This window comes from Cucurbita pepo, chromosome 3, assembly GCF_057944985.1.
Source record: "Cucurbita pepo subsp. pepo isolate OVF chromosome 3, ASM5794498v1, whole genome shotgun sequence".
Lineage (NCBI taxonomy): Eukaryota > Viridiplantae > Streptophyta > Magnoliopsida > Cucurbitales > Cucurbitaceae > Cucurbita > Cucurbita pepo.
This window is the reverse complement of record NC_141800.1, coordinates 6,622,176-6,638,061: the sequence shown is the minus strand read 5'-3', so window position 1 is coordinate 6,638,061 and position 15,886 is coordinate 6,622,176.

The window sequence follows — 15,886 nt, the reverse complement described above, 5'->3', positions numbered from 1 at the left end:
TTCATCTATTGAAGAGTAAGAGCAAAATAGAAATAGTTGGTAATGGGGGGGTTTGTTTCCAAAGCAGACATGCACACGAAAATGACCATAAAGTATCTTGTGCATCGTTCATGTTCTAGGATGATGCACAAATGTGTTTCTCAGTCCTAATGGTGGTGTAATCACACGACATTATGAGAAGAGTATTACTTGAGCATGGCCACATGTATAAAACAATAGGAATTCACCAAGAATTCATGAGGCGAATGAGCTTAGCCTAGCCTCGAAATTGGTCTACATTAAGACAAAGAAGGCAGAGAGATTCATCGTAGACTTGGATGAAGGTGTTTGCCTCGACCTAGGCTTACTCAGTAAAGCTATTCATTAAGATTTTCTCAACTCGACCAAGGTGGCCTCAACCTAAGTGACTTATTTCTAGCCTCGATGGCTTAGGCCTCGACCTTGACTCTAAGATTATCCCTTTGTCATGGCTTTCTAATACTGCATGGGTAACAAATTTTGATTTGTTAACTTATTTGATTCGGTTTGGTGTTTTTATTCACTCATTCCCATTAAGGTTTAGCTTCTCCTTTAGTCTCAAGTTAATGTTTTATGTAACGATCCTAAATTTTTACATCCTAAATTTTTACATACTTAGAGTCGCTACCAAGACTTCCACATTTTAAACATTAATGTTTAGTAACTAATTTTGATATCTAACCTAAGGGCTATAACTTGAATAGAAAATGCAACTATCATACCTTCATTCTCATAGCCTATATAGTGACCCTACATGGTTGTCTTACCTTCATCTAAAAAAAATAGCACTTGGTTTGATAATTTAAAAAAATACTCAGTAAATAATCACACTGTTGCGGTCGGAAAATGCAAATACATGCAACGATCTCTACTTTTCAGTCTGGATAGAGTTGAATGTGTAATATTTATCTACACATGCACACATAGATCCACCTAGCAGACTCGTATACGTATCCTCTAAGTCTACTTCTTGGGCTAGCTTAAACTCACGTTGGCAGAAGCTATAGAGGGAAAGGAGCGTGCATAATACCACGACGTACATGATATCGTAGTTTATGTAGTGTAATATATGGAGGTTCATGCAGCATACAACATTAATATCACAACATAGTTCCATAACATGACATAATCATATTATAGTACATCTTGTATCATTGCATAAACATAACATAACACAAAACGCATCAAACAATCATGAAAAATTCGTCATTCATACATCGTACAAGTCATTCAACCAAGCAAACATTAAAGCCATTTCGTAGGCGAAGTTATTAACGTATGGAAAATTAGAGTATCTTTGTTTAAGACCTACCTTGATCGGCATAAATGTGAGGATTGTTAAGCTATTCTTAGATATATTTATATTTTAAGTCTCTTCTTTCTACGGTAGAGTTGAAGCCTCAAGAAAAACAGCCCAATAAATAGTTCATACTCGCAATTGTGCTCCATACATTAAACCTATGATAATTAACCATACTATCAAGTTTGAATAGTTCATGACACTATGGGGTTGTGCTAACTTCCAGACGTCATTACAGATTAGCTTGATTAGAGGGTCCAGGCGAGCGCCTTGAGGATTCACGCTCGCACATGTGGGTCATGTGTAAAGAAGTACTACACATCCAATTTGTTCGAGATTGGAGGTCACTCCTAGATGAGTTAGAGCTCGATCCCAAGAGCATGTTGCATGTGTTTGCATCAGCATGACCCCTACAGTGGGTCACTTACTGAGTATTCTTCGAAATACTCAAGCCGTGTGCCAAATATCATTTTTCAGGTAAAGAGAAGACGCCCATGTACGGATGACGACGACATCGAAAATAGATACTGTGGCACGTGCATAAGGTAGTTGCATATTTAAATTCTTAGTCATAGGAGTATAGGAAGCTTTTATTTCATTATTTAGATTATTCCATTTGTAATTGTTTTGTTTTAATTTTAAATTCCAACGTTATATTTTGAAACACGTAAGACCGACAATGTGTTTTATTAGTTTGAAGTGTTCTGAAACATGTTTGTTAGGGAGAGGTTTTCACATTCCTATAAAGAATGCTTCGTTCTCCTCCCAACTAACGTGGGATCTCACAATCCACCCCCTTGGCGGGCCAGCGTCTTTGTTGGCACACCGCTCGGTGTCTGACTCTAATGCCATTTTAATAGCCTAAGCTCACCGTTAGCAGGGATTATCTACTTCGGCCGGTTACGTATCGCCGTTAGTCTCACGGTTTTAAAATGTATCTGTGAGAGATGTTTCCACATTATTTTAAGAAATGTTTCGTTCTCTTTTTCAACCGACGTGAGATCTCATAGTCCATGGGAACTTTTGAAAAATTTATGAAAATATTTAAACCGTTGCATAAGAATTTACTATTTTAAACGAGGAAGAGGGTTATTATTAATATTATGTGTTGATATTTTTATAAAATATAAGGTCAATTTTATACGATATGATTAAAAAGTGGATTTGGTTGACAATATTAGATATCGACATACTAATTTAAAAAAAAATACAATGGTCCGTGTCAATACTCTCGGTCAATGAAAAGCAAATTGTAGAGATAATTGCTACATTTTTCTTTTTCTTTTCTTTATTTATTTATTTATAAATCCAACTTTAATTTTAATTTTGAAAAAGATGATGAATAATTGGTGGTTCACTCAGCTGGACAATTAATTTTTTTTTTTCCAATAATTATTTATTACAACCTTTTTATAATTTTTGAATTGTTAACCATTAAAATTCATATTAATTACATGATCATATGCCTCTTTTATCTCGAGTCAATAATAAGTATTTTAATATATTTAAAATTGTAAAATAGGTTTTTTTTTATTAATTTAATTTATTAGTATTTTTGTTTTATATATATATTTTTTTTTTCAAAATTATCTATTGATATTGACATTTCCATAAAATCGAGATTTCGATATTTTTTTGTCAAAATTAACATTTGAAACATTAATGTTAAGTAACTAATTTTGATATCTAACCTAAGGGCTATAACTTGAATAGAAAATGCAACTATCATACTCTCATTCTCATAGCCTATATAGTGACCCTACATGGTTGTCTTGCCTTCATCTAAAAAAAATAGCACTTGGTTTGATAATTTAAAAAAATACTCAGTAAATAATCACACTGTTGCGGTCGAAAAATGGAAATACATGCAACGATCTCTACTTTTCAGTCTGGATAGAGCTGAATGTGTATTTCTCTAAACATGCACACATAGATCCACCTAGCAGACTCGTATACGTATCCTCTAAGTCTACTTGTTGGGCTAGCTTACACTCACGTTGGCAGAAGCTATGGAGGGAAAGGAGCGTGCATAATATCACGACGTACATGATATCGTAGTTTATGTAGTGTAATATATGGAGGTTCATGCATCATAGAACATTAACATCACAACATAGTTCCATAACATGACATAATCATATTATAGTACATCTTGTATCATTGCATAAACATAACATACCACAAAACGCATCAAACAATCATGAAAAATTCGTCATTCGTACATCATACAAGTCATTCAACCAAGCCAACATTAAAGCCATTTCGTAGGCGAAGTTATTAACGTATGGAAAATTAGAGTATCTTTGTTTAAGACCTACCTTGATGGGCACAAATGTGAGGATTGTTGAGCTATTGATAACTCTCTAATAGTAGAGTCATATCAAGTCCTTTTGTAGTTAATACTGCACTCTTATTCACAATTTAATCATTTATTACCCCAATTATTCTACTTAGTGAGCATGAAATCGTTTATTGCGGTCCAACATGAAAAAAATATGATTTTGCATAAATCGATCTTAATTGTATGTTTAATTGAGTTACGTGGTAAAATTTCAGACATTTATGCTAAACCATGTGGAAGTAGCAAATTTGGAAACAAATGGGGGATGACATGGAAATTTTAAATCCACGTCAGCAGTTCAAGTGGGTCATTGATTACCCAATGAGGAACATTCTATGTGGACAACTTATTCATTTTCAGCCCTAAAGGGGAACCCATGTTCAATATAAAAGGAAAAGAAAGACCAAGAGGAGGAGAGCCACACTTTAGGGAGAAAAATCGAATTACACAGCAGCAGCCTCTGCTGCAGTGAACTGCTATGAAATAGAGAAGAAGAAGAAAACCCTAATCCAGTAGCTGTTGACAACAGAAGAAAAAGGAGACCAACAAGGATTGATTAGGGCAAAGAGGTGGACATGAGAGCTTAAGAGAAGGGAACTTCCATTGACGAACGACAACAAACCGGGATAACTCTCTATTTCCTTATTCTCTTTTCTTATTCCATCAATTTTACTTGACCAAGATGCAGATTCCTCTGTTTAATTCAGTTTGTATGGAGAGCTAAACTTAATAGGGGAGGCGAGAGAGTTTTATATAGTTTAAGTATGTTGACGGTATGATTTTAGTTTATTAAAGAGTTGTTGTTAATGATTTACATGTATGTTTAATTAGCAACTTTACATACATAGTTGTTCTCTTGTTCGGGAGAAGAGAGGGAGCAATGAAATCCTCTTTAATACTCTAGTTTGATAGCAAGGAGACTTGAAGGGTAATAGAAGGGTTAGGAATAATTCTTCTCTTATATCCTTGATAATAGAAATTACAACGATTATTGAAATAATCACCATTCAAGACCCTCGGAAGTGGGCTTGAGAATCTATTAAAAGGAACTAAAATCAACCACAAAACTCAACAACTTATCTATTTAATCTCTCTTAGTCGAACCTTCCTCATTATAGTTGATTGTCTCATAATTTTCTATTTTTCGACAGCAGTAGCACTCTGTTTTAGTTTTGTTTAAATAGTTAAAATCTCCAACACCCATTTGAATGTTACACAAAAACTCAATTTTCAGCCAAAAAATTAATAAAAAAGATAGGTTCCCTGTGGAATCGATAATTTACTTATTACTTGGTATTTGTGATAGTGTATACTTGCACTTATTCTTGTGAATTTTACATCATTTTATTCTATACATCCACAAGCGATCAGCTATTTTTAGATATATTTATATTTTAAGTCTCTCCTTTCTCCGGTAGAGTTGAAGCCTCAAGAAAAATAGCCCAATAAATAGTTCATACTTGTAATTGTGCTCCATACATTAAACCTATGATAATTAGCCAAACTATCAAGTTTGAATAGTTCATGACACTATGGGGTTCCACTGACTTCCAGACGTCGTTACATATTAGCTTGATTAAAGGGTCCAGGCGAGCGCCCGGAGGATTCACGCTCGCATGTGTTGGTCATGTGTAAAGGAAGTACTACACATCCAATTTGTTCGAGATTGGAGGTCACTCTTAGATGAGCTAGAGCTTGATCCCAAGAGCATGTTGCATGTGTTTGCATCAGCATGACCCCTATAGTGGGTCACTTATTGAGTATTCTTTGAAATACTCAAGCCGTGTGCCACATATCATTTTTCAGGTAAAGACAAAACGCCCATGTACGGACGACGACGATATCGAAAATAGATACTGTGGTACGTGCATAAGGTAGTTGCATGTTTAAATTCTTAGTCATAGGAGTATAGGACGCTTTTATTTCATTATTTAGATTATTCCATTTGTAATTGTTTTGTGTTAATTTTAAATTCCAACGTTATATTTTGAAACACGTAAGACCGACAATGTGTTCTAGTAGTTTGAAGTGTTCTGAATGTGTTTTAAATTTTTCGTTATTTATGATGAGTATCTAAGAGCTATATTCCGCATTTAAGAGGTAAGCATGAGACTTGGTAGCGACTCTGAGTATGTAAAAATTTAGGATCGTTACATAAAACATTAACTTGAGACTAAAGAAGAAGCTAAACCTAAATGGGAATGAGTGAATAAAAAATAAAATACGAGGAATGCCAAACCGAATCAAATAAGTTAAATCAAAATTTGTTACCCATGCAGTATTAGAAAGCCATGACAAAGGGATGATCTTAGAGTCAAGGTCGAGGCCTAAGCCATCGAGGCTAGAAATAAGTCACTTAGGTTGAGGCCACCTTGGTCGAGTTGAGAAAATCTTGATGAATAGCTTTATAGAGTAAGCCTAGGTCGAGGCAAACACCTTCATCTAAGTCTATGATGAATCTCTCTACCTTCTTTGTCTTCATGTAGACCAATTTCGAGGCTAGGCTAAGCTCATTCGCCTCATGAATTCTTGGTGAGTTCCTATTGTTTTATACATGTGACCATGCTCAAGTATTACTCTTCTCATAATGTCGTGTGATTACACCACCATTAGAACTGAGAAACATATTTGTGCATCATCCTACAACATGAACGATGCACAAGATACTTTATGGTCATGTAAACTCTTCAATAGATGAAATATCATCTCCATTATGAATCTATTCCTCCTTTCACTGACGTCATTCTGTTGAGGAGTGTATAGTGCTGTCAATTTTTATTCAATTCCAGCCTCTTCACAAAAACTGTTAAATGTACTCCTTGCAATTATCTGATCTTATAGTCTTAATCAAGCATGCACTTTCATTCTCAACTCTGGCTTTGAATTTCAAAATACATCCGCAACTTCTGGCCTTTGCTTGAGCAAGAAGATCCAACACATTCTCGTTAGATCATCAATAAAAACAATGTAATAAAGATTACCATTTAATGATGGTGTTCGTTGACGACCACAAAGATCAGTATGAACCAGCTGCAGTTTTTTCGAGGCTCTCCATGAATGTTTAGGAAAGGGTTGCCTATGTTGTTCCCTAAAATTACAAGCACGACAAAAAGGAATGTAATCATTAATGTCGGCGAGTCTTTCTACCAGCTTCTTTGACTACATCTATAGCAAACCTCGATGATGAAAGAGCCCAAGTCTTTTGTACCAAATCTTAGTGGCACTAGCTATGGATATAAAGGTCATCTGCTCTTTCTCCATCGGATTTAGATTAAAGCTTTTTACTTTCATTTTGACATTGAACAAGTCTTTGCACTACATATCTAATCAATCACTCCTTATTCTCAAACAACACTTTATAGCCTATATCGAAGTTTAACCGTCCAATTTATGTTTTAAAATTCATTTTTTAATTTTTCTTTTAGATCTTTTATCTTATATCCATTTTCATCTTAAGTAAACTTTAAAACATTTTTAAAGCATGCATGTAATAACAATCTTAGTCTTGTCATGTTTTAGAAGTTGTATTGTTATGTCATACTAACATCAATATATATCAAAACTCATTGTTAACATATATTTATCTGCTTTGACTCATTATATATCGCCGCCAATTTTACAATTTACTAGGGAGAGGTTTCCACAGCCTTATAAAATAAAATGTTTCGTTACTCCTTCAGACAAACGTGGAATCTCATAGTTATATTTAAAAAAAAAAACCATATTATATTTGTAAAAATTATTTGTGCTAAAAATAATCTCTAGATTATCATTTATTACCCACTTCGTAAAAATTATTAGGCATGATGATTTTGAACAGAATGTTTCAGAAACCGAGTGTATAAAGCAATAAAAAAGTTCTTTAAATCGAAACTCTAATTCGGAAACCCCAAACCGGGACGTTTGATATAGGTGCTAAAAAAACCGAATAACTATTCATGTTTTTTGAAACTTTTGTTGGGAATGATTAGAAATGATGATTTAGAATAGAATGTCGAAGAAGCGAAGTGTTTAAAGCAGTAAAAAAAGTGCTTAAAATCAAAACCCTAATTCAGAAACCCCAAACCGGGACGTTTGAAGCACGTGCTACAAAAATCGGGGAACTATCCATGTTTTTCGGATCTTTTGTGGAGAATGATTAGGCATGCTGATTTAGAATAGAATGTTGAAGAAACGGAGTGTGTAAAAAAGTAAAAAAGTGCTTAAAATCGAAACCCTAATTCGGAAACTCGAAACCGGGACGTTTGAAACACGTGCTAAAGAATCCAAGTAACTTTCCATCTTTTTCAAAACTTTTGTGGGGAATGATTAGAAATGATGATTGAGGATAGAATGTCGAAGAAGCGGAGTGTATAAAGCAGTAAAAGAGTGCTTAAAATCGAATCCCTAATTCGAAAACCCCAAACCGGGACGTTTGAAACATGTGTAAAAAAAATCGGGTAACTGTCCATGTTTTTCAAAACTTTTGTGGGAAATGATTAGGTATGATGATTTAGAATAGAATGTCGAAGAAAAGGAGTGTATAAAGCAGTAAATAAGTGCTTAAAATCGATACCCTATTTCAAAAACTCAAAACCGGGACGTTTGAAACACGTGCTAAAAAAATCGAGAAACTGTCCACGTTTTAAGAAACTTTTGTGGGGAATGATTAGGCATGATGATTTAGAACAGAATGTCGAAAAACAGAGTGTATAAAGCAGTAAAAAAGTGCTTAAAATCGAAACCCTAATTCGGAAATCCCAAACCGAGACGTTTGAAACACGAGCTAAAAAAACCGAGTAACTATACATGTTTATAAAATTTTTGTGGGAAACGATTAGGCATGATGATTTAGAATAGAATGTCGAAGAAACGGAGTGTATAAAGCAGTAAAAAAGTGCTTGAAATCGTAACCCAAATTCAGAAACCCCAAACCGGGACGTTTGAAACACGTGCTAAAAGCACCGAGTAACTGTCCATGTTTTTCGAAACTTTTGTGGGGAATGATTAGGCATGATGATTTAGAATAGAATGTCAAAGAAACGGAGTGTATAAAGCAGTAAAAAAGTGCTTAAAATTGAACCCTAATTTGAAAACCCCAAACCGGGACGTTTGAAACACGTGGTAAAATAACCCAGTAACTGTCCATATTTTTTGAAACTTTTGTTGGGAATAATTAGGCTTGATGATTTAGTATAGAATGTCGAAGAAACGGAGTGTATAAAGAAGTGAAAAAGTGCTTCAAATCGAAAATCTAATTCGGAAACCCTAAACCGGAACGTTTGAAACACGTGCTAAACAAACCAAGTAACTTTCCATCTTTTAATAACCCTATTTGGGAATGATTAGGCATGATTATTAAGAATAAAATGTTGAAGAAGTGGAGTGTATAAAGCAGTAAAAAAGTGCTTGAAATAGTAACCCAAATTCGGAAACCCCAAACCGGGACGTTTGAAACACGTGCTAAAAAACCGAGTAACTGTCCATGGTTTTCAAAACTTTAAAGGGGAATAATTAGCATGATGATTTAGAATAGAATGTCGAAGAAACGGAGTGTATAAAGCAGTAAAAAAGTGCTTGAAATCGTAACCCAAATTCGGAAACCCCAAATCGGGACGTTTGAAACACGTGCTAAAAAATCGAGTAACTGTCCATGGTTTTCAAAACTTTAAAGGGGAATAATTAGGCATAATGATTTAGAATAGAATGTCGAAGAAACGGAGTGTATAAAGCAGTAAAAAAGTGCTTGAAATCGTAACCCTAATTCGGAAACCCCAAATAGGGACGTTTGAAACAAGTGCTACAAAAACCGAGTAACTATCCATGTTTTTGAAACTTTTATGGGAATGATTAGGTATGATGATTTAGAAGAGAATGTCAAAGAAACAGAGTGTATAAAGTAGTAAAATTTGCTTAAAATCGAAATCCTAATTCGGAAACCCCAAACCGGGATGTTTGAAACACGTGCTAAAAAAACCGAGTAACTGTCCATGTTTTAAAAACCTTTTGTGGGGAATGATTAGGCATTTTGATTTCGAATAGAATGTTGAAGAAACGGAGTGTATAAAGCAGTTAAAAAGAGCTTCAAATTGAAAACCTAATTCGAAAACCCCAAACCGGGACGTTTGAAACACGTGCTAAAAAAACCTAGTAACTGTCCATGTTTTCAGAAACTTTTGTGAGGAATGATCAGGCATGATGATTTAGAATAGAATTTTGAAAAACGGAGTGTATAAAGCAGTAAAAAAGTGCTTAAATTCGAAACACTAATTCGGAGACCCCAAACCGGGACGTTTGAAACACGTGCTACAAAAATCGGGGAACTGTCCATGTCTTTCGAAACTTTTATGGGGAATTATTAGGCATACTGATTAGAATAGAATGTCGAAGAAACGGAGTGTATAAAGCAGTAAAAAAATGCTTAAAATCGAAATCGTAATTCTGAAACCCCAAACCGGGACGTTTGAAACAGGTGCTAAAAAAATTGAGTAACTGTCCATGTTTTAAGAATCTTTTGTGGGGAATGATTAGGAATGATGATTTAGAACAGAATGTCGAAGAAATAGAGTGTATAAAGGAGTAAAAAAGTGCTTAAAATCGAAACCCTAATTCGGAAACTCGAAACTGGGACGTTTGAAATACGTGCTAAAATAATCCAGTAACTGTCCATGTTTTTCGAAACTTTCATGGGGAATGATTAGGCATGATGATTTAGAATAGAATGTCGAAGAAACAGAGGGTATAAAGCAGTAAAAAAATGCTTGAAATCGTAACCCTAATTCGGAAACCCCAAACCGGTACGTTTGAAATAAGTACCACAAAAATCGAGTAACTGTCCATGTTTTTTGACACTTTTATGGGGAATGATTAGGCATGATGATTTAGAAGAGAATGTCGAAGAAACCGAGTGTATAAAGAAGTAAAAAGTGCTTAAAATCGAAATCCTAATTCGGAAACCCCAAACCGGAACGTTTGAAACACGTGCTAAAAAAACCGAGTAACTGTCCATGTTTTAAGAACCTTTTGTGGGGAATGATTGGCATGATGATTTAGAATAGAATGTCGAAGAAACGGAGTGTATAATGCTGTAAAAAAGTGCTTAAAATTGAACCCTAATTCGGAAACCCCAAATTGGGACGTTTGAAACACTTGCTAGAAAAACTGAGTAACTGTCCATGTTTTAAGAAACTTTTGTGGGGAATGCTTAGGCATGATGATTTAGAATAGAATTTCGAACAAACGGAGTGTATAAAGCACTAAAAAAGTTCTTCAAATCGAAACCCTAATTAAGAAACCCCAAACCGGAACGTTTGAAACACGTGCTATAAAAACCGATAAATTGTCCATGTTTTTCGAAAATTTTATGAGAAATGATTAGCCATGATGATTAAGAATAGAATGTCGAAGAAACGGAGTGTATAAATCAATAAAAAAGTGCTTAAAATTGAAACCCTAATTCAGAAACCCCAAATCGGGACGTTTGAAACACGTGCTAAAAAACTGTGTAACTGTCCATGTTTTTTCGCAACTTTTTTAGGGAATGACGAGGCATGATGATTTAGAATAGAATTTCGAAGAAACGGAGTGTAGAAAGCAGTAAAAAAGTGCTTAAAATCGAAACCCTAATTCGGAAACCCCAAACCGAGACGTTTGAAACTCGTGCTAAAAAAACCGAGCAACCGTACATGTTTTTCAAAACTTTTGTGGGGAATTATTAGGCACGATGTTTTAGAATAGAATTTTGAAGAAATGGAGTTTATAAAGCAGTAAAAAAGTGCTTCAAATTGAAACCTTAATTCCGAAAACCCAAATCGGGACGTTGAAACACGTGCTAAAGAAACCGAGTAACTATCCATGTTTTAAGAAACTTTTTTTGGGAAGGATTAGGCATGATGATTTAGAATGGAATGTTGAATAAAAAGAGTGTATAAAGCAGTAAAAAAGTGCTTAAAATCGAACCCTATTTCGGAAACTGCAAACTGGGACGTTTCAAACACGTTCTAAAAAACCGATAAACTGTCCATGTTTTTCGAAAATTTTGTGGGAAATGATTAGCCATGATGATGAAGTATAGAATGTCGAAGAAACGGAGTGTATAAAGCAGTAAAAAAGGGCTTAAAATTGAAACCCTAATTCAGAAACCCCAAACCGGGACGTTTGAAACACGTGCTAAAAAACCAAGTAACTGTTCATGTGTTTCGAAACTTTTGTAGGGAATGATGAGGCATGATGATTTAGAATAGAATTTTGAAGAAACGGAGTGGATAAAGCAATAAAAAAGTGTTTAAAATCGAAACCCTAATTCGGAAACCTCAAACCAAGACGTTTGAAACATGTGCTAAAGAAACCGAGTAACTTTCCATGTTTTAAGAAACTTTTGTGAGGAATGATTAGGCATGATGATTTAGAATAGATTGTCGAACAAACAGTGTGTATAAAGCAGTAAAAAAGTGCTTAAAATCGAACCCCTAATTCGGAAACCCCAAATCGGGACATTTGAAACACATGCTAAAATAACCGAGTAAATGTCCATGTTTTTGAAACTTTTGTGGGGAATGCTTAGGCATGATGATTTAGAATAGAATGTCAAAGAAACGGAGTGTATAAAGCACTAAAAAAATGCTTAAAATCGAAATCCTAATTTGGAAACCCCAAACCGGGACGTTTGAAACACGTGCTAAAAAACTTATTAATTGTCCATGTTTTAAGAACTTTTTTTGGGGAATAATTAGGCATGACGATTTAGAATAGAATGTCGAAGAAATGGAGGGTATAAAGCAGTAAAAAAGTTCTTAAAATCCAAACCCTAATTCAGAAACCCCAAACCGGGCCGTTTGAAACACGTGCTAAAAAAACCGACTAACTGTCCATGTTTTAAGAAACTTTTGTGAGGAATGCTTAGGCATGATGATTTAGAATAGAATTTCGAAGAAACGGAGTGTATAAAGCACTAAAAAAGTGCTTCAAATCGAAACCCTAATTCGGAAACCCCAAACCGAGACGTTTGAAACACGTGCTATAAAAACCGATAAACTGTCCATGTTTTTCGAAAATTTTATGGGAAATGATTAGCCATGATGATGAAGAATAGAATGTCGACGAAACGGAGTGTATAAAGCAGTAAAAAAGAGCTTAAAATTGAAACCCTAATTCAGAAACCCCAAATCGGGACGTTTGAAACACATGCTAAAAAACCAAGTAACTGTTCATGTTTTTTGAAACTTTTGTAGGGAATGATGAGGCATGATGATTTAGAATAGAATTTTGAAGAAACAGAGTGGATAAAGCAATAAAAAAGTGTTTAAAATCGAAACCCTTATTCGGAAACCTCAAACCAAGACGTTTGAAACACGTGCTAAAGAAACCGAGTAACTTTCCATGTTTTAAGAAACTTTTGTGAGGAATGATTAGGCATAATGATTTAGAATAGATTGTCGAAGAAACAGTGTGTATAAAGCAGTAAAAAAGTGCTTAAAATTGAACCCCTAATTCGGAAACCCCAAACCGGGAAGGTTGAAACACATGCTAAAATAACTGAGTAACTATCCATGTTTTTTGAAACTTTTATGGGGAATGATTAGGCATGATGATTAAGAATAGAATGTCGAAGAAACGGAGTGTATAAAGCAGTAAAAAAGTGCTTAAAATCAAAATCCTAAACCGGGTCGTTTGAAACACGGGCTAAAAAAATCCGAGTAAACTACCCATGTTTTAAGAAACTTTTTTGGGGAATGATTAGGCATGATGATTAAGAATAGAATGTCAATGAAACGAAGTGTATAAAGCAGTAAAAAAGTGCTTAACATCGAAAAAAAATGTTTCGTTCCTCCTTCCAACTAACGTCTCTAGTTGATCAATACAGATATATGTGGACCAATTAACCCCGAGTCCTTCAGCGAAAATAGGTATTTCATTTCCTTTATCGATGATCACTCACGGAAAACTTGGGCTTACTATCTAAAAGGAAAATCCAAGGCATTCGAGGTGTTAAAAAATTTCAAAGTAATGGTGGAGAAGGAAACTGGTAGACACATCAAAGCTGTACGTTCCGATAGATGTGGCTAGTATACTTCGACGTCTTTCATGGAGTACTGCGAGGAGCAAGGCATAAGGTGATTTTTAACCGCACCGTACACCCCTCAATAAAATGGTGTGGCCGAGAGAAAGAACTGGGCCATTCTCGACATGGTTATCTCAATGCTTAAGAGAAAAAGGATGTCGAAGGAATTTTGGGCAGAAGCCATGCAATGCACCATCTACGTACAAAATCGATGTCCACATGCAAAGTTAGATGATCAAACACCACAAGAGGCTTGGAATGGACAAAAGCCTACAATTTCTCACCCTTAAAGTGTTCGATAGTGTGGCTTATGCTCAGGTACCGGACCAACGAAGAACGAAGCTCGAAGACAAAAGCAAAAGGTATATCTTTATTTGATATGATGAGAAGACAAAAGGATAATGGCTACTTGACCCGATCAGTAAGATGATGATAGTGAGTCACAATGTGCGAGTAAATGAAGCAAGCGAATGGGATTGGAACAATTCGACGGATGTCAACATCGAAGTAGGAGAATCATCAGTCGCTACACCAACAGACTCAGAAATTTTCAATGATGAAGATGAACCACGACAACCCAAAATGCGGAGTTTGCGAGTTTTGTATGACTCAACTAATGAGGTACATCTTGTATGTCTTATTGCAGATGCTGAAAATATCAGCTTTGAAGAGGCGGTGCGAGACACGAAGTGGCAAACCGATTCATCGCAACAACACATGGGAAGTGACAAAATTACCGGTAGGAAGTCAGCCCATAGGTGGGAAGTGGGTATTCAAGAAAAAGATGAATGCTCAAGGCGAGATTGAACAGTACAAGGCGCGACTTGTTGCGAAGGGATACAAGCAAAAGGTGGGAATCGACTATGACGAAGTGTTTGTTCCCGTCGCTAGAATTTCCCAAGCAGCCTAATTCAAATGGCCGATTTTTCAAATGGATGTCAAGTCAGCATTCTTGAATGGTGTGCTTAAAGAAGAAGTATACCTCGAACAACCTCCTGGGTATGTGAAAATTGGAGAAGAGAAGAAGGTACTAAAATTGAAGAAGGCGCTTTACGGGTTGAAACAAGCACCACGAGGATGGAATACTCGTATCGACACATACTTCAAGGAGAACGGGTACAAGGAATGTCCCCACGAACATTCACATTATACAAAGAAGAGTGGAGGCAATGTGATACTTGTCGCTCTCTATGTCGATGACCTCATCTTCTCAGGCAACAATAATGAAATGATAGAAGAGTTCAAAAGCACAATGACGCGAGAATTTTAGATGACAGACTTGGGCTTGTTAAAGTTTTTCCTCGGTTTAGAGGTTAAACAAGGAGAAACATGTATTTTTATATCATAGGAGAAATATGCAAAGGAAATTTTGAAGAAGTACAAGATGAAAAATTGCAACCCGGTATCTACACCAATGGAACCAGGTGCAAAGCTCTCAAAGTACGATGAAGGAGAACGAGTTAGATGCAAATAGGTACAGAAGCCTGGTGGGAAGCCTTCGCAATCTTACATGCACAAGGCTAGATCTTTCATTAAGTGTTGGCATAATAAGTCGGTTCATGGAGGAGCCAATTTATTCACATTGAAAAGCGTTGAAGCTAGTTCTCGATACGTCCAATGAACATTGTCACTTGAGTTATTCTACTGAAAAACAGAATATTACAAGTTAGTCGATTACTCTAACAGTGATTGGTGCAGAGACATAGACGATCGAAAAAGTACATCGGGTTATGTATTCTTCATGGGCAACACAGCATTTACTTGGCTTTCAAAGAAGCAACCGATCGTGACACTCTCGACGTGTGAAGCTGAGTATGTAGCAGCATCTTGATGTGTGTGTCACGTAATATGGCTTAGAAACTTGTTGAGTAAGATGGAGAAAAAGCATCGAGGTGCAACCGTAATACAAGTTGACAACAAATCAACAATTGAGTTGGCCAAGAACCTAGTAAACCGTGAAAGAAGCAAACACATTGACGTTCGATTAAATTTAATCTGAGATCATGTGAAGGAAGGAAACGTGAAATTGCTGCATGTGGCAAGTCAGGATCAAGTTAAGGACATCTTTACAAAACCGCTACCAAAAGTACTTTTTGACAAATACAAGAAGACGATTGGCATGGCAGACGACAAGAGCATTGAAGTTTATGTGGGGGAGTTTTGTTGGGAATAAACTTAAATGAAAAAA